General features: G+C 44.6%; 9 non-coding genes across 9 annotated transcripts; all 9 read right to left on the reverse strand.

Moving 5' to 3' along the window:
• Positions 1-669: 669 nt before the first annotated feature.
• trnai-aau (transfer RNA isoleucine (anticodon AAU)) lies at positions 670-743 on the reverse strand. Its single transcript has one exon. It is a non-coding gene; the product is annotated as a tRNA-Ile (tRNA).
• A 2209-nt stretch (positions 744-2952) lies between these two features.
• Positions 2953-3026, reverse strand: trnai-aau (transfer RNA isoleucine (anticodon AAU)). The gene has a single exon. It is a non-coding gene; the product is annotated as a tRNA-Ile (tRNA).
• Positions 3027-5235: 2209 nt separating this feature from the next.
• On the reverse strand, positions 5236-5309 carry trnai-aau (transfer RNA isoleucine (anticodon AAU)). Its single transcript has one exon. It is a non-coding gene; the product is annotated as a tRNA-Ile (tRNA).
• Positions 5310-7518: 2209 nt separating this feature from the next.
• On the reverse strand, positions 7519-7592 carry trnai-aau (transfer RNA isoleucine (anticodon AAU)). Its single transcript has one exon. It is a non-coding gene; the product is annotated as a tRNA-Ile (tRNA).
• A 2208-nt stretch (positions 7593-9800) lies between these two features.
• On the reverse strand, positions 9801-9874 carry trnai-aau (transfer RNA isoleucine (anticodon AAU)). The gene has a single exon. It is a non-coding gene; the product is annotated as a tRNA-Ile (tRNA).
• A 6775-nt stretch (positions 9875-16649) lies between these two features.
• On the reverse strand, positions 16650-16723 carry trnai-aau (transfer RNA isoleucine (anticodon AAU)). Its single transcript has one exon. It is a non-coding gene; the product is annotated as a tRNA-Ile (tRNA).
• Positions 16724-18932: 2209 nt separating this feature from the next.
• On the reverse strand, positions 18933-19006 carry trnai-aau (transfer RNA isoleucine (anticodon AAU)). Its single transcript has one exon. It is a non-coding gene; the product is annotated as a tRNA-Ile (tRNA).
• Positions 19007-21215: 2209 nt separating this feature from the next.
• trnai-aau (transfer RNA isoleucine (anticodon AAU)) lies at positions 21216-21289 on the reverse strand. The gene has a single exon. It is a non-coding gene; the product is annotated as a tRNA-Ile (tRNA).
• A 2209-nt stretch (positions 21290-23498) lies between these two features.
• trnai-aau (transfer RNA isoleucine (anticodon AAU)) lies at positions 23499-23572 on the reverse strand. The gene has a single exon. It is a non-coding gene; the product is annotated as a tRNA-Ile (tRNA).
• Between the last annotated feature and the right edge of the window lie 211 nt (positions 23573-23783).

The following is a 23783-nucleotide window of genomic DNA, read 5'->3' on the forward strand; positions in this document are numbered from 1 at the left end:
AAACGTCAGCTCTTTTCTCTCCTTGCAGATGGTGCCAGACGTGCTGAGACTTTCCAGCATTTTCTCTTTTGGTTTCAGATTCCAGCATCCGCAGTAATTTTATTTTATTAATGGCTCTATGATATTGCTGGTGTCATGATAACTCCAGCTTCTATGCATGAGAGGTGAGCAAGCGAATGAATTCCTTTTGGAAGTCGCGTGACAAGTATTAACAGAGATCAAGGAAAATAACATGAACGAATCTTTGATTTGAATTGAAGCCTGAACTCTGGTTCTGCTCCGAGACTGTGCCAGGTCTGATTAATACTGCATATATTTCATGATTTGCATTTGTTTGTGAAAACAATTGAGACTGATTGATTTGCTGCAGACAACATCCAGCAGTCATCATGGGTACGGCGATCAAGTCGTGCGTCTAGCCCTGTCAAATGTTTTATTGCGCAGGTGAGGCTTCCTGTTTCGTGGTTTGGTGGAGCACGTTGTTTGGAAAAATAGCAACGCAGCTGAGATCCGGCATGGGACCAGCGGGTTGATGTTCCATGACAGCGATGGTCGCCTTTCGAATGAGCACACATCTCAACCGACCATGTGACAAGTTCTTGCAGACGGTGAAAGTAAAAGCCACGGCGAACACTGACACAGCCCTGCAAACGACGGAAGCGCCTCTCGTGGTCAGTGCGGGGATTGAACCCACGACCTTGGCGTTATTAGCACCACGCTCTAACCAGCTGAGCTAACCGACCAACACAGCACAGGCAGCGAAAGTAAATGCCTATATTGCCGGTGCTCACAACCACGGCGGCTGTTCATTTTCTGCTTCATGTCGATCGCACGATAGTCTGAAGTATTTCCTTTCGTTGCAAAGCTTTTCAACGAAAAAAAAGCATTTACTTTTCCGAACGCGCATACTCGACTTAACCATTTGCTCTGATATTCAAAATGAAGCACAATGTCCGGACGCGTGCAATTTCAATCGCAATGCCACCAGCTCAGCTGCAGCTTGTCATGTTGAAAAATATCGTCTGTCGAAACGTCCCTTCAACGATCGCTCACTGTTCTTCTGGATACTCACAGACTTTTGGAGTCAGCGTTCTGTGCTGCTGATAAACTGCTGCGAACCTTATGCCAAATGCATTTGAATTGAAATCTAACAGTGGGATTTTTTCTGCTCCCGAACGACGCAGTTGCTTTGGTGTCAGCAACAGCTCAGACGCCAATTGCACGTTTTGCTCAATCACTCATGTTGCTAATTCAATCTTCGTTTGACAGCATATTTAGAAAGTTATCACGCCTTCCTGCAGCGGTCGTCAGTGACAGATCAGATCCTGAGATGATTGCTTCAGACAGCATGCTACATCCTCCATTTGAAAATGGAAAAGGTGCAAACGGTTGCAGGCTGAACACACACTCACTATATTGCCTGGCGTGTCAGAGGCTGGGAGCGGAGCTTATGGAGGCTTTTCAATCATGAGGGGCATGAATCGGGTAAATAGACAAGTTTCTTTCGCTCAGGTGTGGCAGTGCAGAACTAGAGGGTATAAATCAGGTGTGGGAGTACGAGAATTGGAAAGGCAGTGATGGGCAATGGCTGTGCGCAGAGGGTGGTGCGTTTCTGGAACAAGTTGCCAGACGAGCTGGTGATGGATGGTAAAATTCCAATACTTTTAAGGAATCTGGACGTGTATTTGAATAGGCAGGGTTTAGAGAGACATGGGTCAAATGCATGCAATCGCGGCTGGATCAATTGAAGATATCTGTTCGGAATGGACGAGTTCGACCGAAGACTGTGTTTTCAGTGCTGTCCATATCTAATGAGCTCTATGATAGTGCAGGTGAAATGATAAAAAAGATAAATAAAATCAATGAAGTAAAATTGTCTCAAGTTGTTGAATTCAAACAACTTCAGGTAATTTTATTTCAATTATTTTATTTATCTTTTTTATTTGTGTTTTTTTCATTGTTCTGTAACTCTTATTTCTTGATTGTCTCTCTTTCTCTCGCTCCCCACTCTCTCAATATCTTTTTCCTTTCCTCTTCCCACTTTGCTACCCTTCTCCCCTGTTTTCCATTTTGTCTCTGCTTCACCCATCCCCCACATATTTTGTCACATAGCACTGGCTACAGCCTGCGTCATTCACGGCTCCTAATCTCCCTTAGATCTCTCCATGCACTCTCATTATCACCTTTGCATCTGGAGCCCTGACTCACCATCTCTCAGGCTGGTGTAAACAGCTCCCTAATTCTACCCCTTTTTTATCTTTAACAAAGGATCAGTTCGACTCGAAACGTCAGCTCTTTTCTCTCCTTGCAGATGGTGCCAGACGTGCTGAGACTTTCCAGCATTTTCTCTTTTGGTTTCAGATTCCAGCATCCGCAGTAATTTTATTTTATTAATGGCTCTATGATATTGCTGGTGTCATGATAACTCCAGCTTCTATGCATGAGAGGTGAGCAAGCGAATGAATTCCTTTTGGAAGTCGCGTGACAAGTATTAACAGAGATCAAGGAAAATAACATGAACGAATCTTTGATTTGAATTGAAGCCTGAACTCTGGTTCTGCTCCGAGACTGTGCCAGGTCTGATTAATACTGCATATATTTCATGATTTGCATTTGTTTGTGAAAACAATTGAGACTGATTGATTTGCTGCAGACAACATCCAGCAGTCATCATGGGTACGGCGATCAAGTCGTGCGTCTAGCCCTGTCAAATGTTTTATTGCGCAGGTGAGGCTTCCTGTTTCGTGGTTTGGTGGAGCACGTTGTTTGGAAAAATAGCAACGCAGCTGAGATCCGGCATGGGACCAGCGGGTTGATGTTCCATGACAGCGATGGTCGCCTTTCGAATGAGCACACATCTCAACCGACCATGTGACAAGTTCTTGCAGACGGTGAAAGTAAAAGCCACGGCGAACACTGACACAGCCCTGCAAACGACGGAAGCGCCTCTCGTGGTCAGTGCGGGGATTGAACCCACGACCTTGGCGTTATTAGCACCACGCTCTAACCAGCTGAGCTAACCGACCAACACAGCACAGGCAGCGAAAGTAAATGCCTATATTGCCGGTGCTCACAACCACGGCGGCTGTTCATTTTCTGCTTCATGTCGATCGCACGATAGTCTGAAGTATTTCCTTTCGTTGCAAAGCTTTTCAACGAAAAAAAAGCATTTACTTTTCCGAACGCGCATACTCGACTTAACCATTTGCTCTGATATTCAAAATGAAGCACAATGTCCGGACGCGTGCAATTTCAATCGCAATGCCACCAGCTCAGCTGCAGCTTGTCATGTTGAAAAATATCGTCTGTCGAAACGTCCCTTCAACGATCGCTCACTGTTCTTCTGGATACTCACAGACTTTTGGAGTCAGCGTTCTGTGCTGCTGATAAACTGCTGCGAACCTTATGCCAAATGCATTTGAATTGAAATCTAACAGTGGGATTTTTTCTGCTCCCGAACGACGCAGTTGCTTTGGTGTCAGCAACAGCTCAGACGCCAATTGCACGTTTTGCTCAATCACTCATGTTGCTAATTCAATCTTCGTTTGACAGCATATTTAGAAAGTTATCACGCCTTCCTGCAGCGGTCGTCAGTGACAGATCAGATCCTGAGATGATTGCTTCAGACAGCATGCTACATCCTCCATTTGAAAATGGAAAAGGTGCAAACGGTTGCAGGCTGAACACACACTCACTATATTGCCTGGCGTGTCAGAGGCTGGGAGCGGAGCTTATGGAGGCTTTTCAATCATGAGGGGCATGAATCGGGTAAATAGACAAGTTTCTTTCGCTCAGGTGTGGCAGTGCAGAACTAGAGGGTATAAATCAGGTGTGGGAGTACGAGAATTGGAAAGGCAGTGATGGGCAATGGCTGTGCGCAGAGGGTGGTGCGTTTCTGGAACAAGTTGCCAGACGAGCTGGTGATGGATGGTAAAATTCCAATACTTTTAAGGAATCTGGACGTGTATTTGAATAGGCAGGGTTTAGAGAGACATGGGTCAAATGCATGCAATCGCGGCTGGATCAATTGAAGATATCTGTTCGGAATGGACGAGTTCGACCGAAGACTGTGTTTTCAGTGCTGTCCATATCTAATGAGCTCTATGATAGTGCAGGTGAAATGATAAAAAAGATAAATAAAATCAATGAAGTAAAATTGTCTCAAGTTGTTGAATTCAAACAACTTCAGGTAATTTTATTTCAATTATTTTATTTATCTTTTTTATTTGTGTTTTTTTCATTGTTCTGTAACTCTTATTTCTTGATTGTCTCTCTTTCTCTCGCTCCCCACTCTCTCAATATCTTTTTCCTTTCCTCTTCCCACTTTGCTACCCTTCTCCCCTGTTTTCCATTTTGTCTCTGCTTCACCCATCCCCCACATATTTTGTCACATAGCACTGGCTACAGCCTGCGTCATTCACGGCTCCTAATCTCCCTTAGATCTCTCCATGCACTCTCATTATCACCTTTGCATCTGAAGCCCTGACTCACCATCTCTCAGCCTGGTGTAAACAGCTCCCTAATTCTACCCCTTTTTTATCTTTAACAAAGGATCAGTTCGACTCGAAACGTCAGCTCTTTTCTCTCCTTGCAGATGGTGCCAGACGTGCTGAGACTTTCCAGCATTTTCTCTTTTGGTTTCAGATTCCAGCATCCGCAGTAATTTTATTTTATTAATGGCTCTATGATATTGCTGGTGTCATGATAACTCCAGCTTCTATACATGAGAGGTGAGCAAGCGAATGAATTCCTTTTGGAAGTCGCGTGACAAGTATTAACAGAGATCAAGGAAAATAACATGAACGAATCTTTGATTTGAATTGAAGCCTGAACTCTGGTTCTGCTCCGAGACTGTGCCAGGTCTGATTAATACTGCATATATTTCATGATTTGCATTTGTTTGTGAAAACAATTGAGACTGATTGATTTGCTGCAGACAACATCCAGCAGTCATCATGGGTACGGCGATCAAGTCGTGCGTCTAGCCCTGTCAAATGTTTTATTGCGCAGGTGAGGCTTCCTGTTTCGTGGTTTGGTGGAGCACGTTGTTTGGAAAAATAGCAACGCAGCTGAGATCCGGCATGGGACCAGCGGGTTGATGTTCCATGACAGCGATGGTCGCCTTTCGAATGAGCACACATCTCAACCGACCATGTGACAAGTTCTTGCAGACGGTGAAAGTAAAAGCCACGGCGAACACTGACACAGCCCTGCAAACGACGGAAGCGCCTCTCGTGGTCAGTGCGGGGATTGAACCCACGACCTTGGCGTTATTAGCACCACGCTCTAACCAGCTGAGCTAACCGACCAACACAGCACAGGCAGCGAAAGTAAATGCCTATATTGCCGGTGCTCACAACCACGGCGGCTGTTCATTTTCTGCTTCATGTCGATCGCACGATAGTCTGAAGTATTTCCTTTCGTTGCAAAGCTTTTCAACGAAAAAAAAGCATTTACTTTTCCGAACGCGCATACTCGACTTAACCATTTGCTCTGATATTCAAAATGAAGCACAATGTCCGGACGCGTGCAATTTCAATCGCAATGCCACCAGCTCAGCTGCAGCTTGTCATGTTGAAAAATATCGTCTGTCGAAACGTCCCTTCAACGATCGCTCACTGTTCTTCTGGATACTCACAGACTTTTGGAGTCAGCGTTCTGTGCTGCTGATAAACTGCTGCGAACCTTATGCCAAATGCATTTGAATTGAAATCTAACAGTGGGATTTTTTCTGCTCCCGAACGACGCAGTTGCTTTGGTGTCAGCAACAGCTCAGACGCCAATTGCACGTTTTGCTCAATCACTCATGTTGCTAATTCAATCTTCGTTTGACAGCATATTTAGAAAGTTATCACGCCTTCCTGCAGCGGTCGTCAGTGACAGATCAGATGCTGAGATGATTGCTTCAGACAGCATGCTACATCCTCCATTTGAAAATGGAAAAGGTGCAAACGGTTGCAGGCTGAACACACACTCACTATATTGCCTGGCGTGTCAGAGGCTGGGAGCGGAGCTTATGGAGGCTTTTCAATCATGAGGGGCATGAATCGGGTAAATAGACAAGTTTCTTTCGCTCAGGTGTGGCAGTGCAGAACTAGAGGGTATAAATCAGGTGTGGGAGTACGAGAATTGGAAAGGCAGTGATGGGCAATGGCTGTGCGCAGAGGGTGGTGCGTTTCTGGAACAAGTTGCCAGACGAGCTGGTGATGGATGGTAAAATTCCAATACTTTTAAGGAATCTGGACGTGTATTTGAATAGGCAGGGTTTAGAGAGACATGGGTCAAATGCATGCAATCGCGGCTGGATCAATTGAAGATATCTGTTCGGAATGGACGAGTTCGACCGAAGACTGTGTTTTCAGTGCTGTCCATATCTAATGAGCTCTATGATAGTGCAGGTGAAATGATAAAAAAGATAAATAAAATCAATGAAGTAAAATTGTCTCAAGTTGTTGAATTCAAACAACTTCAGGTAATTTTATTTCAATTATTTTATTTATCTTTTTTATTTGTGTTTTTTTCATTGTTCTGTAACTCTTATTTCTTGATTGTCTCTCTTTCTCTCGCTCCCCACTCTCTCAATATCTTTTTCCTTTCCTCTTCCCACTTTGCTACCCTTCTCCCCTGTTTTCCATTTTGTCTCTGCTTCACCCATCCCCCACATATTTTGTCACATAGCACTGGCTACAGCCTGCGTCATTCACGGCTCCTAATCTCCCTTAGATCTCTCCATGCACTCTCATTATCACCTTTGCATCTGAAGCCCTGACTCACCATCTCTCAGCCTGGTGTAAACAGCTCCCTAATTCTACCCCTTTTTTATCTTTAACAAAGGATCAGTTCGACTCGAAACGTCAGCTCTTTTCTCTCCTTGCAGATGGTGCCAGACGTGCTGAGACTTTCCAGCATTTTCTCTTTTGGTTTCAGATTCCAGCATCCGCAGTAATTTTATTTTATTAATGGCTCTATGATATTGCTGGTGTCATGATAACTCCAGCTTCTATGCATGAGAGGTGAGCAAGCGAATGAATTCCTTTTGGAAGTCGCGTGACAAGTATTAACAGAGATCAAGGAAAATAACATGAACGAATCTTTGATTTGAATTGAAGCCTGAACTCTGGTTCTGCTCCGAGACTGTGCCAGGTCTGATTAATACTGCATATATTTCATGATTTGCATTTGTTTGTGAAAACAATTGAGACTGATTGATTTGCTGCAGACAACATCCAGCAGTCATCATGGGTACGGCGATCAAGTCGTGCGTCTAGCCCTGTCAAATGTTTTATTGCGCAGGTGAGGCTTCCTGTTTCGTGGTTTGGTGGAGCACGTTGTTTGGAAAAATAGCAACGCAGCTGAGATCCGGCATGGGACCAGCGGGTTGATGTTCCATGACAGCGATGGTCGCCTTTCGAATGAGCACACATCTCAACCGACCATGTGACAAGTTCTTGCAGACGGTGAAAGTAAAAGCCACGGCGAACACTGACACAGCCCTGCTAACGACGGAAACGCCTCTCGTGGTCAGTGCGGGGATTGAACCCACGACCTTGGCGTTATTAGCACCACGCTCTAACCAGCTGAGCTAACCGACCAACACAGACCAGGCAGCGAAAGTAAATGCCTATATTGCCGGTGCTCACAACCACGGCGGCTGTTCATTTTCTGCTTCATGTCGATCGCACGATAGTCTGAAGTATTTCCTTTCGTTGCAAAGCTTTTCAACGAAAAAAAAGCATTTACTTTTCCGAACGCGCATACTCGACTTAACCATTTGCTCTGATATTCAAAATGAAGCACAATGTCCGGACGCGTGCAATTTCAATCGCAATGCCACCAGCTCAGCTGCAGCTTGTCATGTTGAAAAATATCGTCTGTCGAAACGTCCCTTCAACGATCGCTCACTGTTCTTCTGGATACTCACAGACTTTTGGAGTCAGCGTTCTGTGCTGCTGATAAACTGCTGCGAACCTTATGCCAAATGCATTTGAATTGAAATCTAACAGTGGGATTTTTTCTGCTCCCGAACGACGCAGTTGCTTTGGTGTCAGCAACAGCTCAGACGCCAATTGCACGTTTTGCTCAATCACTCATGTTGCTAATTCAATCTTCGTTTGACAGCATATTTAGAAAGTTATCACGCCTTCCTGCAGCGGTCGTCAGTGACAGATCAGATGCTAAGATGATTGCTTCAGACAGCATGCTACATCCTCCATTTGAAAATGGAAAAGGTGCAAACGGTTGCAGGCTGAACACACACTCACTATATTGCCTGGCGTGTCAGAGGCTGGGAGCGGAGCTTATGGAGGCTTTTCAATCATGAGGGGCATGAATCGGGTAAATAGACAAGTTTCTTTCGCTCAGGTGTGGCAGTGCAGAACTAGAGGGTATAAATCAGGTGTGGGAGTACGAGAATTGGAAAGGCAGTGATGGGCAATGGCTGTGCGCAGAGGGTGGTGCGTTTCTGGAACAAGTTGCCAGACGAGCTGGTGATGGATGGTAAAATTCCAATACTTTTAAGGAATCTGGACGTGTATTTGAATAGGCAGGGTTTAGAGAGACATGGGTCAAATGCATGCAATCGCGGCTGGATCAATTGAAGATATCTGTTCGGAATGGACGAGTTCGACCGAAGACTGTGTTTTCAGTGCTGTCCATATCTAATGAGCTCTATGATAGTGCAGGTGAAATGATAAAAAAGATAAATAAAATCAATGAAGTAAAATTGTCTCAAGTTGTTGAATTCAAACAACTTCAGGTAATTTTATTTCAATTATTTTATTTATCTTTTTTATTTGTTTTTTTTCATTGTTCTGTAACTCTTATTTCTTGATTGTCTCTCTTTCTCTCGCTCCCCACTCTCTCAATATCTTTTTCCTTTCCTCTTCCCACTTTGCTACCCTTCTCCCCTGTTTTCCATTTTGTCTCTGCTTCACCCATCCCCCACATATTTTGTCACATAGCACTGGCTACAGCCTGCGTCATTCACGGCTCCTAATCTCCCTTAGATCTCTCCATGCACTCTCATTATCACCTTTGCATCTGGAGCCCTGACTCACCATCTCTCAGGCTGGTGTAAACAGCTCCCTAATTCTACCCCTTTTTTATCTTTAACAAAGGATCAGTTCGACTCGAAACGTCAGCTCTTTTCTCTCCTTGCAGATGGTGCCAGACGTGCTGAGACTTTCCAGCATTTTCTCTTTTGGTTTCAGATTCCAGCATCCGCAGTAATTTTATTTTATTAATGGCTCTATGATATTGCTGGTGTCATGATAACTCCAGCTTCTATGCATGAGAGGTGAGCAAGCGAATGAATTCCTTTTGGAAGTCGCGTGACAAGTATTAACAGAGATCAAGGAAAATAACATGAACGAATCTTTGATTTGAATTGAAGCCTGAACTCTGGTTCTGCTCCGAGACTGTGCCAGGTCTGATTAATACTGCATATATTTCATGATTTGCATTTGTTTGTGAAAACAATTGAGACTGATTGATTTGCTGCAGACAACATCCAGCAGTCATCATGGGTACGGCGATCAAGTCGTGCGTCTAGCCCTGTCAAATGTTTTATTGCGCAGGTGAGGCTTCCTGTTTCGTGGTTTGGTGGAGCACGTTGTTTGGAAAAATAGCAACGCAGCTGAGATCCGGCATGGGACCAGCGGGTTGATGTTCCATGACAGCGATGGTCGCCTTTCGAATGAGCACACATCTCAACCGACCATGTGACAAGTTCTTGCAGACGGTGAAAGTAAAAGCCACGGCGAACACTGACACAGCCCTGCAAACGACGGAAGCGCCTCTCGTGGTCAGTGCGGGGATTGAACCCACGACCTTGGCGTTATTAGCACCACGCTCTAACCAGCTGAGCTAACCGACCAACACAGCACAGACAGCGAAAGTAAATGCCTATATTGCCGGTGCTCACAACCACGGCGGCTGTTCATTTTCTGCTTCATGTCGATCGCACGATAGTCTGAAGTATTTCCTTTCGTTGCAAAGCTTTTCAACGAAAAAAAAGCATTTACTTTTGCGAACGCGCATACTCGACTTAACCATTTGCTCTGATATTCAAAATGAAGCACAATGTCCGGACGCGTGCAATTTCAATCGCAATGCCACCAGCTCAGCTGCAGCTTGTCATGTTGAAAAATATCGTCTGTCGAAACGTCCCTTCAACGATCGCTCACTGTTCTTCTGGATACTCACAGACTTTTGGAGTCAGCGTTCTGTGCTGCTGATAAACTGCTGCGAACCTTATGCCAAATGCATTTGAATTGAAATCTAACAGTGGGATTTTTTCTGCTCCCGAACGACGCAGTTGCTTTGGTGTCAGCAACAGCTCAGACGCCAATTGCACGTTTTGCTCAATCACTCATGTTGCTAATTCAATCTTCGTTTGACAGCATATTTAGAAAGTTATCACGCCTTCCTGCAGCGGTCGTCAGTGACAGATCAGATCCTGAGATGATTGCTTCAGACAGCATGCTACATCCTCCATTTGAAAATGGAAAAGGTGCAAACGGTTGCAGGCTGAACACACACTCACTATATTGCCTGGCGTGTCAGAGGCTGGGAGCGGAGCTTATGGAGGCTTTTCAATCATGAGGGGCATGAATCGGGTAAATAGACAAGTTTCTTTCGCTCAGGTGTGGCAGTGCAGAACTAGAGGGTATAAATCAGGTGTGGGAGTACGAGAATTGGAAAGGCAGTGATGGGCAATGGCTGTGCGCAGAGGGTGGTGCGTTTCTGGAACAAGTTGCCAGACGAGCTGGTGATGGATGGTAAAATTCCAATACTTTTAAGGAATCTGGACGTGTATTTGAATAGGCAGGGTTTAGAGAGACATGGGTCAAATGCATGCAATCGCGGCTGGATCAATTGAAGATATCTGTTCGGAATGGACGAGTTCGACCGAAGACTGTGTTTTCAGTGCTGTCCATATCTAATGAGCTCTATGATAGTGCAGGTGAAATGATAAAAAAGATAAATAAAATCAATGAAGTAAAATTGTCTCAAGTTGTTGAATTCAAACAACTTCAGGTAATTTTATTTCAATTATTTTATTTATCTTTTTTATTTGTGTTTTTTTCATTGTTCTGTAACTCTTATTTCTTGATTGTCTCTCTTTCTCTCGCTCCCCACTCTCTCAATATCTTTTTCCTTTCCTCTTCCCACTTTGCTACCCTTCTCCCCTGTTTTCCATTTTGTCTCTGCTTCACCCATCCCCCACATATTTTGTCACATAGCACTGGCTACAGCCTGCGTCATTCACGGCTCCTAATCTCCCTTAGATCTCTCCATGCACTCTCATTATCACCTTTGCATCTGAAGCCCTGACTCACCATCTCTCAGCCTGGTGTAAACAGCTCCCTAATTCTACCCCTTTTTTATCTTTAACAAAGGATCAGTTCGACTCGAAACGTCAGCTCTTTTCTCTCCTTGCAGATGGTGCCAGACGTGCTGAGACTTTCCAGCATTTTCTCTTTTGGTTTCAGATTCCAGCATCCGCAGTAATTTTATTTTATTAATGGCTCTATGATATTGCTGGTGTCATGATAACTCCAGCTTCTATGCATGAGAGGTGAGCAAGCGAATGAATTCCTTTTGGAAGTCGCGTGACAAGTATTAACAGAGATCAAGGAAAATAACATGAACGAATCTTTGATTTGAATTGAAGCCTGAACTCTGGTTCTGCTCCGAGACTGTGCCAGGTCTGATTAATACTGCATATATTTCATGATTTGCATTTGTTTGTGAAAACAATTGAGACTGATTGATTTGCTGCAGACAACATCCAGCAGTCATCATGGGTACGGCGATCAAGTCGTGCGTCTAGCCCTGTCAAATGTTTTATTGCGCAGGTGAGGCTTCCTGTTTCGTGGTTTGGTGGAGCACGTTGTTTGGAAAAATAGCAACGCAGCTGAGATCCGGCATGGGACCAGCGGGTTGATGTTCCATGACAGCGATGGTCGCCTTTCGAATGAGCACACATCTCAACCGACCATGTGACAAGTTCTTGCAGACGGTGAAAGTAAAAGCCACGGCGAACACTGACACAGCCCTGCAAACGACGGAAGCGCCTCTCGTGGTCAGTGCGGGGATTGAACCCACGACCTTGGCGTTATTAGCACCACGCTCTAACCAGATGAGCTAACCGACCAACACAGCACAGACTGCGAAACTAAATGCCTATATTGCCGGTGCTCACAACCACGGCGGCTGTTCATTTTCTGCTTCATGTCGATCGCACGATAGTCTGAAGTATTTCCTTTCGTTGCAAAGCTTTTCAACGAAAAAAAAGCATTTACTTTTCCGAACGCGCATACTCGACTTAACCATTTGCTCTGATATTCAAAATGAAGCACAATGTCCGGACGCGTGCAATTTCAATCGCAATGCCACCAGCTCAGCTGCAGCTTGTCATGTTGAAAAATATCGTCTGTCGAAACGTCCCTTCAACGATCGCTCACTGTTCTTCTGGATACTCACAGACTTTTGGAGTCAGCGTGATGTGCTGCTGATAAACTGCTGCGAACCTTATGCCAAATGCATTTGAATTGAAATCTAACAGTGGGATTTTTTCTGCTCCCGAACGACGCAGTTGCTTTGGTGTCAGCAACAGCTCAGACGCCAATTGCACGTTTTGCTCAATCACTCATGTTGCTAATTCAATCTTCGTTTGACAGCATATTTAGAAAGTTATCACGCCTTCCTGCAGCGGTCGTCAGTGACAGATCAGATGCTAAGATGATTGCTTCAGACAGCATGCTACATCCTCCATTTGAAAATGGAAAAGGTGCAAACGGTTGCAGGCTGAACACACACTCACTATATTGCCTGGCGTGTCAGAGGCTGGGAGCGGAGCTTATGGAGGCTTTTCAATCATGAGGGGCATGAATCGGGTAAATAGACAAGTTTCTTTCGCTCAGGTGTGGCAGTGCAGAACTAGAGGGTATAAATCAGGTGTGGGAGTACGAGAATTGGAAAGGCAGTGATGGGCAATGGCTGTGCGCAGAGGGTGGTGCGTTTCTGGAACAAGTTGCCAGACGAGCTGGTGATGGATGGTAAAATTCCAATACTTTTAAGGAATCTGGACGTGTATTTGAATAGGCAGGGTTTAGAGAGACATGGGTCAAATGCATGCAATCGCGGCTGGATCAATTGAAGATATCTGTTCGGAATGGACGAGTTCGACCGAAGACTGTGTTTTCAGTGCTGTCCATATCTAATGAGCTCTATGATAGTGCAGGTGAAATGATAAAAAAGATAAATAAAATCAATGAAGTAAAATTGTCTCAAGTTGTTGAATTCAAACAACTTCAGGTAATTTTATTTCAATTATTTTATTTATCTTTTTTATTTGTGTTTTTTTCATTGTTCTGTAACTCTTATTTCTTGATTGTCTCTCTTTCTCTCGCTCCCCACTCTCTCAATATCTTTTTCCTTTCCTCTTCCCACTTTGCTACCCTTCTCCCCTGTTTTCCATTTTGTCTCTGCTTCACCCATCCCCCACATATTTTGTCACATAGCACTGGCTACAGCCTGCGTCATTCACGGCTCCTAATCTCCCTTAGATCTCTCCATGCACTCTCATTATCACCTTTGCATCTGAAGCCCTGACTCACCATCTCTCAGCCTGGTGTAAACAGCTCCCTAATTCTACCCCTTTTTTATCTTTAACAAAGGATCAGTTCGACTCGAAACGTCAGCTCTTTTCTCTCCTTGCAGATGGTGCCAGACGTGCTGAGACTTTCCAGCATTTTCTCTTTTGGTTTCAGATTCCAGCATCCGCAGTAATTTTATTTTATTAATGGCTCTATGATATTGCTGGTGTCATGATAACTCCAGCTTCTATGCATGAGAGGTGAGCAAGCGAATGAATTCCTTTTGGAAGTCGCGTGACAAGTATTAACAGAGATCAAGGAAAATAACATGAACGAATCTTTGATTTGAATTGAAACCTGAACTCTGGTTCTGCTCCGAGACTGTGCCAGGTCTGATTAATACTGCATATATTTCATGATTTGCATTTGTTTGTGAAAACAATTGAGACTGATTGATTTGCTGCAGACAACATCCAGCAGTCATCATGGGTACGGCGATCAAGTCGTGCGTCTAGCCCTGTCAAATGTTTTATTGCGCAGGTGAGGCTTCCTGTTTCGTGGTTTGGTGGAGCACGTTGTTTGGAAAAATAGCAACGCAGCTGAGATCCGGCATGGGACCAGCGGGTTGATGTTCCATGACAGCGATGGTCGCCTTTCGAATGAGCACACATCTCAACCGACCATGTGACAAGTTCTTGCAGACGGTTAAAGTAAAAGCCACGGCGAACACTGACACAGCCCTGCAAACGACGGAAGCACCTCTCGTGGTCATTGCGGGGATTGAACCCACGACCTTGGCGTTATTAGCACCACGCTCTAACCAGCTGAGCTAACCGACCAACACAGCACAGACTGCGAAACTAAATGCCTATATTGCCGGTGCTCACAACCACGGCGGCTGTTCATTTTCTGCTTCATGTCGATCGCACGATAGTCTGAAGTATTTCCTTTCGTTGCAAAGCTTTTCAACGAAAAAAAAGCATTTACTTTTCCGAACGCGCATACTCGACTTAACCATTTGCTCTGATATTCAAAATGAAGCACAATGTCCGGACGCGTGCAATTTCAATCGCAATGCCACCAGCTCAGCTGCAGCTTGTCATGTTGAAAAATATCGTCTGTCGAAACGTCCCTTCAACGATCGCTCACTGTTCTTCTGGATACTCACAGACTTTTGGAGTCAGCGTTCTGTGCTGCTGATAAACTGCTGCGAACCTTATGCCAAATGCATTTGAATTGAAATCTAACAGTGGGATTTTTTCTGCTCCCGAACGACGCAGTTGCTTTGGTGTCAGCAACAGCTCAGACGCCAATTGCACGTTTTGCTCAATCACTCATGTTGCTAATTCAATCTTCGTTTGACAGCATATTTAGAAAGTTATCACGCCTTCCTGCAGCGGTCGTCAGTGACAGATCAGATGCTAAGATGATTGCTTCAGACAGCATGCTACATCCTCCATTTGAAAATGGAAAAGGTGCAAACGGTTGCAGGCTGAACACACACTCACTATATTGCCTGGCGTGTCAGAGGCTGGGAGCGGAGCTTATGGAGGCTTTTCAATCATGAGGGGCATGAATCGGGTAAATAGACAAGTTTCTTTCGCTCAGGTGTGGCAGTGCAGAACTAGAGGGTATAAATCAGGTGTGGGAGTACGAGAATTGGAAAGGCAGTGATGGGCAATGGCTGTGCGCAGAGGGTGGTGCGTTTCTGGAACAAGTTGCCAGACGAGCTGGTGATGGATGGTAAAATTACAATACTTTTAAGGAATCTGGACGTGTATTTGAATAGGCAGGGTTTAGAGAGACATGGGTCAAATGCATGCAATCGCGGCTGGATCAATTGAAGATATCTGTTCGGAATGGACGAGTTCGACCGAAGACTGTGTTTTCAGTGCTGTCCATATCTAATGAGCTCTATGATAGTGCAGGTGAAATGATAAAAAAGATAAATAAAATCAATGAAGTAAAATTGTCTCAAGTTGTTGAATTCAAACAACTTCAGGTAATTTTATTTCAATTATTTTATTTATCTTTTTTATTTGTGTTTTTTTCATTGTTCTGTAACTCTTATTTCTTGATTGTCTCTCTTTCTCTCGCTCCCCACTCTCTCAATATCTTTTTCCTTTCCTCTTCCCACTTTGCTACCCTTCTCCCCTGTTTTCCATTTTGTCTCTGCTTCACCCATCCCCCACATATTTTGTCACATAGCACTGGCTACAGCCTGCGTCATTCACGGCTCCTAATCTCCCTTAGATCTCTCCATGCACTCTCATTATCACCTTTGCATCTGGAGCCCTGACTCACCATCTCTCAGCCTGGTGTAAACAGCTCCCTAATTCTACCCCTTTTTTATCTTTAACAAAGGATCAGTTCGACTCGAAACGTCAGCTCTTTTCTCTCCTTGCAGATGGTGCCAGACGTGCTGAGACTTTCCAGCATTTTCTCTTTTGGTTTCAGATTCCAGCATCCGCAGTAATTTTATTTTATTAATGGCTCTATGATATCGCTGGTGTCATGATAACTCCAGCTTCTATGCATGAGAGGTGAGCAAGCGAATGAATTCCTTTTGGAAGTCGCGTGACAAGTATTAACAGAGATCAAGGAAAATAACATGAACGAATCTTTGATTTGAATTGAAGCCTGAACTCTGGTTCTGCTCCGAGACTGTGCCAGGTCTGATTAATACTGCATATATTTCATGATTTGCATTTGTTTGTGAAAACAATTGAGACTGATTGATTTGCTGCAGACAACATCCAGCAGTCATCATGGGTACGGCGATCAAGTCGTGCGTCTAGCCCTGTCAAATGTTTTATTGCGCAGGTGAGGCTTCCTGTTTCGTGGTTTGGTGGAGCACGTTGTTTGGAAAATTAGCAACGCAGCTGAGATCCGGCATGGGACCAGCGGGTTGATGTTCCATGACAGCGATGGTCGCCTTTCGAATGAGCACACATCTCAACCGACCATGTGACAAGTTCTTGCAGACGGTGAAAGTAAAAGCCACGGCGAACACTGACACAGCCCTGCTAACGACGGAAGCGCCTTTCGTGGTCAGTGCGGGGATTGAACCCACGACCTTGGCGTTATTAGCACCACGCTCTAACCAGCTGAGCTAACCGACCAACACAGCACAGGCAGCGAAACTAAATGCCTATATTGCCGGTGCTCACAACCACGGCGGCTGTTCATTTTCTGCTTCATGTCGATCGCACGATAGTCTGAAGTATTTCCTTTCGTTGCAAAGCTTTTCAACGAAAAAAAAGCATTTACTTTTCCGAACGCGCATACTCGACTTAACCATTTGCTCTGATATTCAAAATGAAGCACAATGTCCGGACGCGTGCAATTTCAATCGCAATGCCACCAGCTCAGCTGCAGCTTGTCATGTTGAAAAATATCGTCTGTCGAAACGTCCCTTCAACGATCGCTCACTGTTCTTCTGGATACTCACAGACTTTTGGAGTCAGCGTTATGTGCTGCTGATAAACTGCTGCGAACCTTATGCCAAATGCATTTGAATTGAAATCTAACAGTGGGATTTTTTCTGCTCCCGAACGACGCAGTTGCTTTGGTGTCAGCAACAGCTCAGACGCCAATTGCACGTTTTGCTCAATCACTCATGTTGCTAATTCAATCTTCGTTTGACAGCATATTTAGAAAGTTATCACGCCTTCCTGCAGCGGTCGTCAGTGACAGATCAGATGCTAAGATGATTGCTTCAGACAGCATGCTACATCCTCCATTTGAAATTGGAAAAGGTGCAAACGGTTGCAGGCTGAACACACACTCACTATATTGCCTGGCGTGTCAGAGGCTGGGAGCGGAGCTTATGGAGGCTTTTCAATCATGAGGGGCATGAATCGGGTAAATAGACAAGTTTCTTTCGCTCAGGTGTGGCAGTGCAGAACTAGAGGGTATAAATCAGGTGTGGGAGTACGAGAATTGGAAAGGCAGTGATGGGCAATGGCTGTGCGCAGAGGGTGGTGCGTTTCTGGAACAAGTTGCCAGACGAGCTGGTGATGGATGGTAAAATTCCAATACTTTTAAGGAATCTGGACGTGTATTTGAATAGGCAGGGTTTAGAGAGACATGGGTCAAATGCATGCAATCGCGGCTGGATCAATTGAAGATATCTGTTCGGAATGGACGAGTTCGACCGAAGACTGTGTTTTCAGTGCTGTCCATATCTAATGAGCTCTATGATAGTGCAGGTGAAATGATAAAAAAGATAAATAAAATCAATGAAGTAAAATTGTCTCAAGTTGTTGAATTCAAACAACTTCAGGTAATTTTATTTCAATTATTTTATTTATCTTTTTTATTTGTGTTTTTTTCATTGTTCTGTAACTCTTATTTCTTGATTGTCTCTCTTTCTCTCGCTCCCCACTCTCTCAATATCTTTTTCCTTTCCTCTTCCCACTTTGCTACCCTTCTCCCCTGTTTTCCATTTTGTCTCTGCTTCACCCATCCCCCACATATTTTGTCACATAGCACTGGCTACAGCCTGCGTCATTCACGGCTCCTAATCTCCCTTAGATCTCTCCATGCACTCTCATTATCACCTTTGCATCTGGAGCCCTGACTCACCATCTCTCAGCCTGGTGTAAACAGCTCCCTAATTCTACCCCTTTTTTATCTTTAACAAAGGATCAGTTCGACTCGAAACGTCAGCTCTTTTCTCTCCTTGCAGATGGTGCCAGACGTGCTGAGACTTTCCAGCATTTTCTCTTTTGGTTTCAGATTCCAGCATCCGCAGTAATTTTATTTTATTAATGGCTCTATGATATTGCTGGTGTCATGATAACTCCAGCTTCTATGCATGAGAGGTGAGCAAGCGAATGAATTCCTTTTGGAAGTCGCGTGACAAGTATTAACAGAGATCAAGGAAAATAACATGAACGAATCTTTGATTTGAATTGAAGCCTGAACTCTGGTTCTGCTCCGAGACTGTGCCAGGTCTGATTAATACTGCATATATTTCATGATTTGCATTTGTTTGTGAAAACAATTGAGACTGATTGATTTGCTGCAGACAACATCCAGCAGTCATCATGGGTACGGCGATCAAGTCGTGCGTCTAGCCCTGTCAAATGTTTTATTGCGCAGGTGAGGCTTCCTGTTTCGTGGTTTGGTGGAGCACGTTGTTTGGAAAAATAGCAACGCAGCTGAGATCCGGCATGGGACCAGCGGGTTGATGTTCCATGACAGCGATGGTCGCCTTTCGAATGAGCACACATCTCAACCGACCATGTGACAAGTTCTTGCAGACGGTGAAAGTAAAAGCCACGGCGAACACTGACACAGCCCTGCAAACGACGGAAGCGCCTCTCGTGGTCTGTGCGGGGATTGAACCCACGACCTTGGCGTTATTAGCACCACGCTCTAACCAGCTGAGCTAACCGACCAACACAGCACAGGCAGCGAAAGTAAATGCCTATATTGCCGGTGCTCACAACCACGGCGGCTGTTCATTTTCTGCTTCATGTCGATCGCACGATAGTCTGAAGTATTTCCTTTCGTTGCAAAGCTTTTCAACGAAAAAAAAGCATTTACTTTTCCGAACGCGCATACTCGACTTAACCATTTGCTCTGATATTCAAAATGAAGCACAATGTCCGGACGCGTGCAATTTCAATCGCAATGCCACCAGCTCAGCTGCAGCTTGTCATGTTGAAAAATATCGTCTGTCGAAACGTCCCTTCAACGATCGCTCACTGTTCTTCTGGATACTCACAGACTTTTGGAGTCAGCGTGATGTGCTGCTGATAAACTGCTGCGAACCTTATGCCAAATGCATTTGAATTGAAATCTAACAGTGGGATTTTTTCTGCTCCCGAACGACGCAGTTGCTTTGGTGTCAGCAACAGCTCAGACGCCAATTGCACGTTTTGCTCAATCACTCATGTTGCTAATTCAATCTTCGTTTGACAGCATATTTAGAAAGTTATCACGCCTTCCTACAGCGGTCGTCAGTGACAGATCAGATGCTGAGATGATTGCTTCAGACAGCATGCTACATCCTCCATTTGAAAATGGAAAAGGTGCAAACGGTTGCAGGCTGAACACACACTCACTATATTGCCTGGCGTGTCAGAGGCTGGGAGCGGAGCTTATGGAGGCTTTTCAATCATGAGGGGCATGAATCGGGTAAATAGACAAGTTTCTTTCGCTCAGGTGTGGCAGTGCAGAACTAGAGGGTATAAATCAGGTGTGGGAGTACGAGAATTGGAAAGGCAGTGATGGGCAATGGCTGTGCGCAGAGGGTGGTGCGTTTCTGGAACAAGTTGCCAGACGAGCTGGTGATGGATGGTAAAATTCCAATACTTTTAAGGAATCTGGACGTGTATTTGAATAGGCAGGGTTTAGAGAGACATGGGTCAAATGCATGCAATCGCGGCTGGATCAATTGAAGATATCTGTTCGGAATGGACGAGTTCGACCGAAGACTGTGTTTTCAGTGCTGTCCATATCTAATGAGCTCTATGATAGTGCAGGTGAAATGAAAAAAGGGAAAAATAAAATCAATGAAGTAAAATTGTCTCAAGTTGTTGAATTCAAACAACTTCAGGTAATTTTATTTCAATTATTTTATTTATCTTTTTTATTTGTGTTTTTTTCATTGTTCTGTAACTCTTATTTCTTGATTGTCTCTCTTTCTCTCGCTCCCCACTCTCTCAATATCTTTTTCCTTTCCTCTTCCCACTTTGCTACCCTTCTCCCCTGTTTTCCATTTTGTCTCTGCTTCACCCATCCCCCACATATTTTGTCACATAGCACTGGCTACAGCCTGCGTCATTCACGGCTCCTAATCTCCCTTAGATCTCTCCATGCACTCTCATTATCACCTTTGCATCTGGAGCCCTGACTCACCATCTCTCAGCCTGGTGTAAACAGCTCCCTAATTCTCCCCCTTTTTTATCTTTAACAAAGGATCAGTTCGACTCGAAACGTCAGCTCTTTTCTCTCCTTGCAGATGGTGCCAGACGTGCTGAGACTTTCCAGCATTTTCTCTTTTGGTTTCAGATTCCAGCATCCGCAGTAATTTTATTTTATTAATGGCTCTATGATATTGCTGGTGTCATGATAACTCCAGCTTCTATGCATGAGAGGTGAGCAAGCGAATGAATTCCTTTTGGAAGTCGCGTGACAAGTATTAACAGAGATCAAGGAAAATAACATGAACGAATCTTTGATTTGAATTGAAGCCTGAACTCTGGTTCTGCTCCGAGACTGTGCCAGGTCTGATTAATACTGCATATATTTCATGATTTGCATTTGTTTGTGAAAACAATTGAGACTGATTGATTTGCTGCAGACAACATCCAGCAGTCATCATGGGTACGGCGATCAAGTCGTGCGTCTAGCCCTGTCAAATGTTTTATTGCGCAGGTGAGGCTTGCTGTTTCGTGGTTTGGTGGAGCACGTTGTTTGGAAAAATAGCAACGCAGCTGAGATCCGGCATGGGACCAGCGGGTTGATGTTCCATGACAGCGATGGTCGCCTTTCGAATGAGCACACATCTCAACCGACCATGTGACAAGTTCTTGCAGACGGTGAAAGTAAAAGCCACGGCGAACACTGACACAGCCCTGCAAACGACGGAAGCGCCTCTCGTGGTCAGTGCGGGGATTGAACCCACGACCTTGGCGTTATTAGCACCACGCTCTAACCAGCTGAGCTAACCGACCAACACAGCACAGGCAGCGAAAGTAAATGCCTATATTGCCGGTGCTCACAACCACGGCGGCTGTTCATTTTCTGCTTCATGTCGATCGCACGATAGTCTGAAGTATTTCCTTTCGTTGCAAAGCTTTTCAACGAAAAAAAAGCATTTACTTTTCCGAACGCGCATACTCGACTTAACCATTTGCTCTGATATTCAAAATGAAGCACAATGTCCGGACGCGTGCAATTTCAATCGCAATGCCACCAGCTCAGCTGCAGCTTGTCATGTTGAAAAATATCGTCTGTCGAAACGTCCCTTCAACGATCGCTCACTGTTCTTCTGGATACTCACAGACTTTTGGAGTCAGCGTGATGTGCTGCTGATAAACTGCTGCGAACCTTATGCCAAATGCATTTGAATTGAAATCTAACAGTGGGATTTTTTCTGCTCCCGAACGACGCAGTTGCTTTGGTGTCAGCAACAGCTCAGACGCCAATTGCACGTTTTGCTCAATCACTCATGTTGCTAATTCAATCTTCGTTTGACAGCATATTTAGAAAGTTATCACGCCTTCCTGCAGCGGTCGTCAGTGACAGACCAGATGCTGAGATGATTGCTTCAGACAGCATGCTACATCCTCCATTTGAAAATGGAAAAGGTGCAAACGGTTGCAGGCTGAACACACACTCACTATATTGCCTGGCGTGTCAGAGGCTGGGAGCGGAGCTTATGGAGGCTTTTCAATCATGAGGGGCATGAATCGGGTAAATAGACAAGTTTCTTTCGCTCAGGTGTGGCAGTGCAGAACTAGAGGGTATAAATCAGGTGTGGGAGTACGAGAATTGGAAAGGCAGTGATGGGCAATGGCTGTGCGCAGAGGGTGGTGCGTTTCTGGAACAAGTTGCCAGACGAGCTGGTGATGGATGGTAAAATTCCAATACTTTTAAGGAATCTGGACGTGTATTTGAATAGGCAGGGTTTAGAGAGACATGGGTCAAATGCATGCAATCGCGGCTGGATCAATTGAAGATATCTGTTCGGAATGGACGAGTTCGACCGAAGACTGTGTTTTCAGTGCTGTCCATATCTAATGAGCTCTATGATAGTGCAGGTGAAATGATAAAAAAGATAAATAAAATCAATGAAGTAAAATTGTCTCAAGTTGTTGAATTCAAACAACTTCAGGTAATTTTATTTCAATTATTTTATTTATCTTTCTTATTTGTGTTTTTTTCATTGTTCTGTAACTCTTATTTCTTGATTGTCTCTCTTTCTCTCGCTCCCCACTCTCTCAATATCTTTTTCCTTTCCTCTTCCCACTTTGCTACCCTTCTCCCCTGTTTTCCATTTTGTCTCTGCTTCACCCATCCCCCACATATTTTGTCACATAGCACTGGCTACAGCCTGCGTCATTCACGGCTCCTAATCTCCCTTAGATCTCTCCATGCACTCTCATTATCACCTTTGCATCTGGAGCACTGACTCACCATCTCTCAGCCTGGTGTAAACAGCTCCCTAATTCTCCCCCTTTTTTATCTTTAACAAAGGATCAGTTCGACTCGAAACGTCAGCTCTTTTCTCTCCTTGCAGATGGTGCCAGACGTGCTGAGACTTTCCAGCATTTTCTCTTTTGGTTTCAGATTCCAGCATCCGCAGTAATTTTATTTTATTAATGGCTCTATGATATTGCTGGTGTCATGATAACTCCAGCTTCTATGCATGAGAGGTGAGCAAGCGAATGAATTCCTTTTGGAAGTCGCGTGACAAGTATTAACAGAGATCAAGGAAAATAACATGAACGAATCTTTGATTTGAATTGAAGCCTGAACTCTGGTTCTGCTCCGAGACTGTGCCAGGTCTGATTAATACTGCATATATTTCATGATTTGCATTTGTTTGTGAAAACAATTGAGACTGATTGATTTGCTGCAGACAACATCCAGCAGTCATCATGGGTACGGCGATCAAGTCGTGCGTCTAGCCCTGTCAAATGTTTTATTGCGCAGGTGAGGCTTGCTGTTTCGTGGTTTGGTGGAGCACGTTGTTTGGAAAAATAGCAACGCAGCTGAGATCCGGCATGGGACCAGCGGGTTGATGTTCCATGACAGCGATGGTCGCCTTTCGAATGAGCACACATCTCAACCGACCATGTGACAAGTTCTTGCAGACGGTGAAAGTAAAAGCCACGGCGAACACTGACACAGCCCTGCAAACGACGGAAGCGCCTCTCGTGGTCAGTGCGGGGATTGAACCCACGACCTTGGCGTTATTAGCACCACGCTCTAACCAGCTGAGCTAACCGACCAACACAGCACAGGCAGCGAAAGTAAATGCCTATATTGCCGGTGCTCACAACCACGGCGGCTGTTCATTTTCTGCTTCATGTCGATCGCACGATAGTCTGAAGTATTTCCTTTCGTTGCAAAGCTTTTCAACGAAAAAAAAGCATTTACTTTTCCGAACGCGCATACTCGACTTAACCATTTGCTCTGATATTCAAAATGAAGCACAATGTC

The sequence above is a fragment of the Chiloscyllium plagiosum genome, unplaced genomic scaffold (assembly GCF_037043375.1).
Source record: "Chiloscyllium plagiosum isolate Xiang-an unplaced genomic scaffold, Cpla_swu_hap1 HiC_scaffold_45, whole genome shotgun sequence".
NCBI lineage: Eukaryota > Metazoa > Chordata > Chondrichthyes > Orectolobiformes > Hemiscylliidae > Chiloscyllium > Chiloscyllium plagiosum.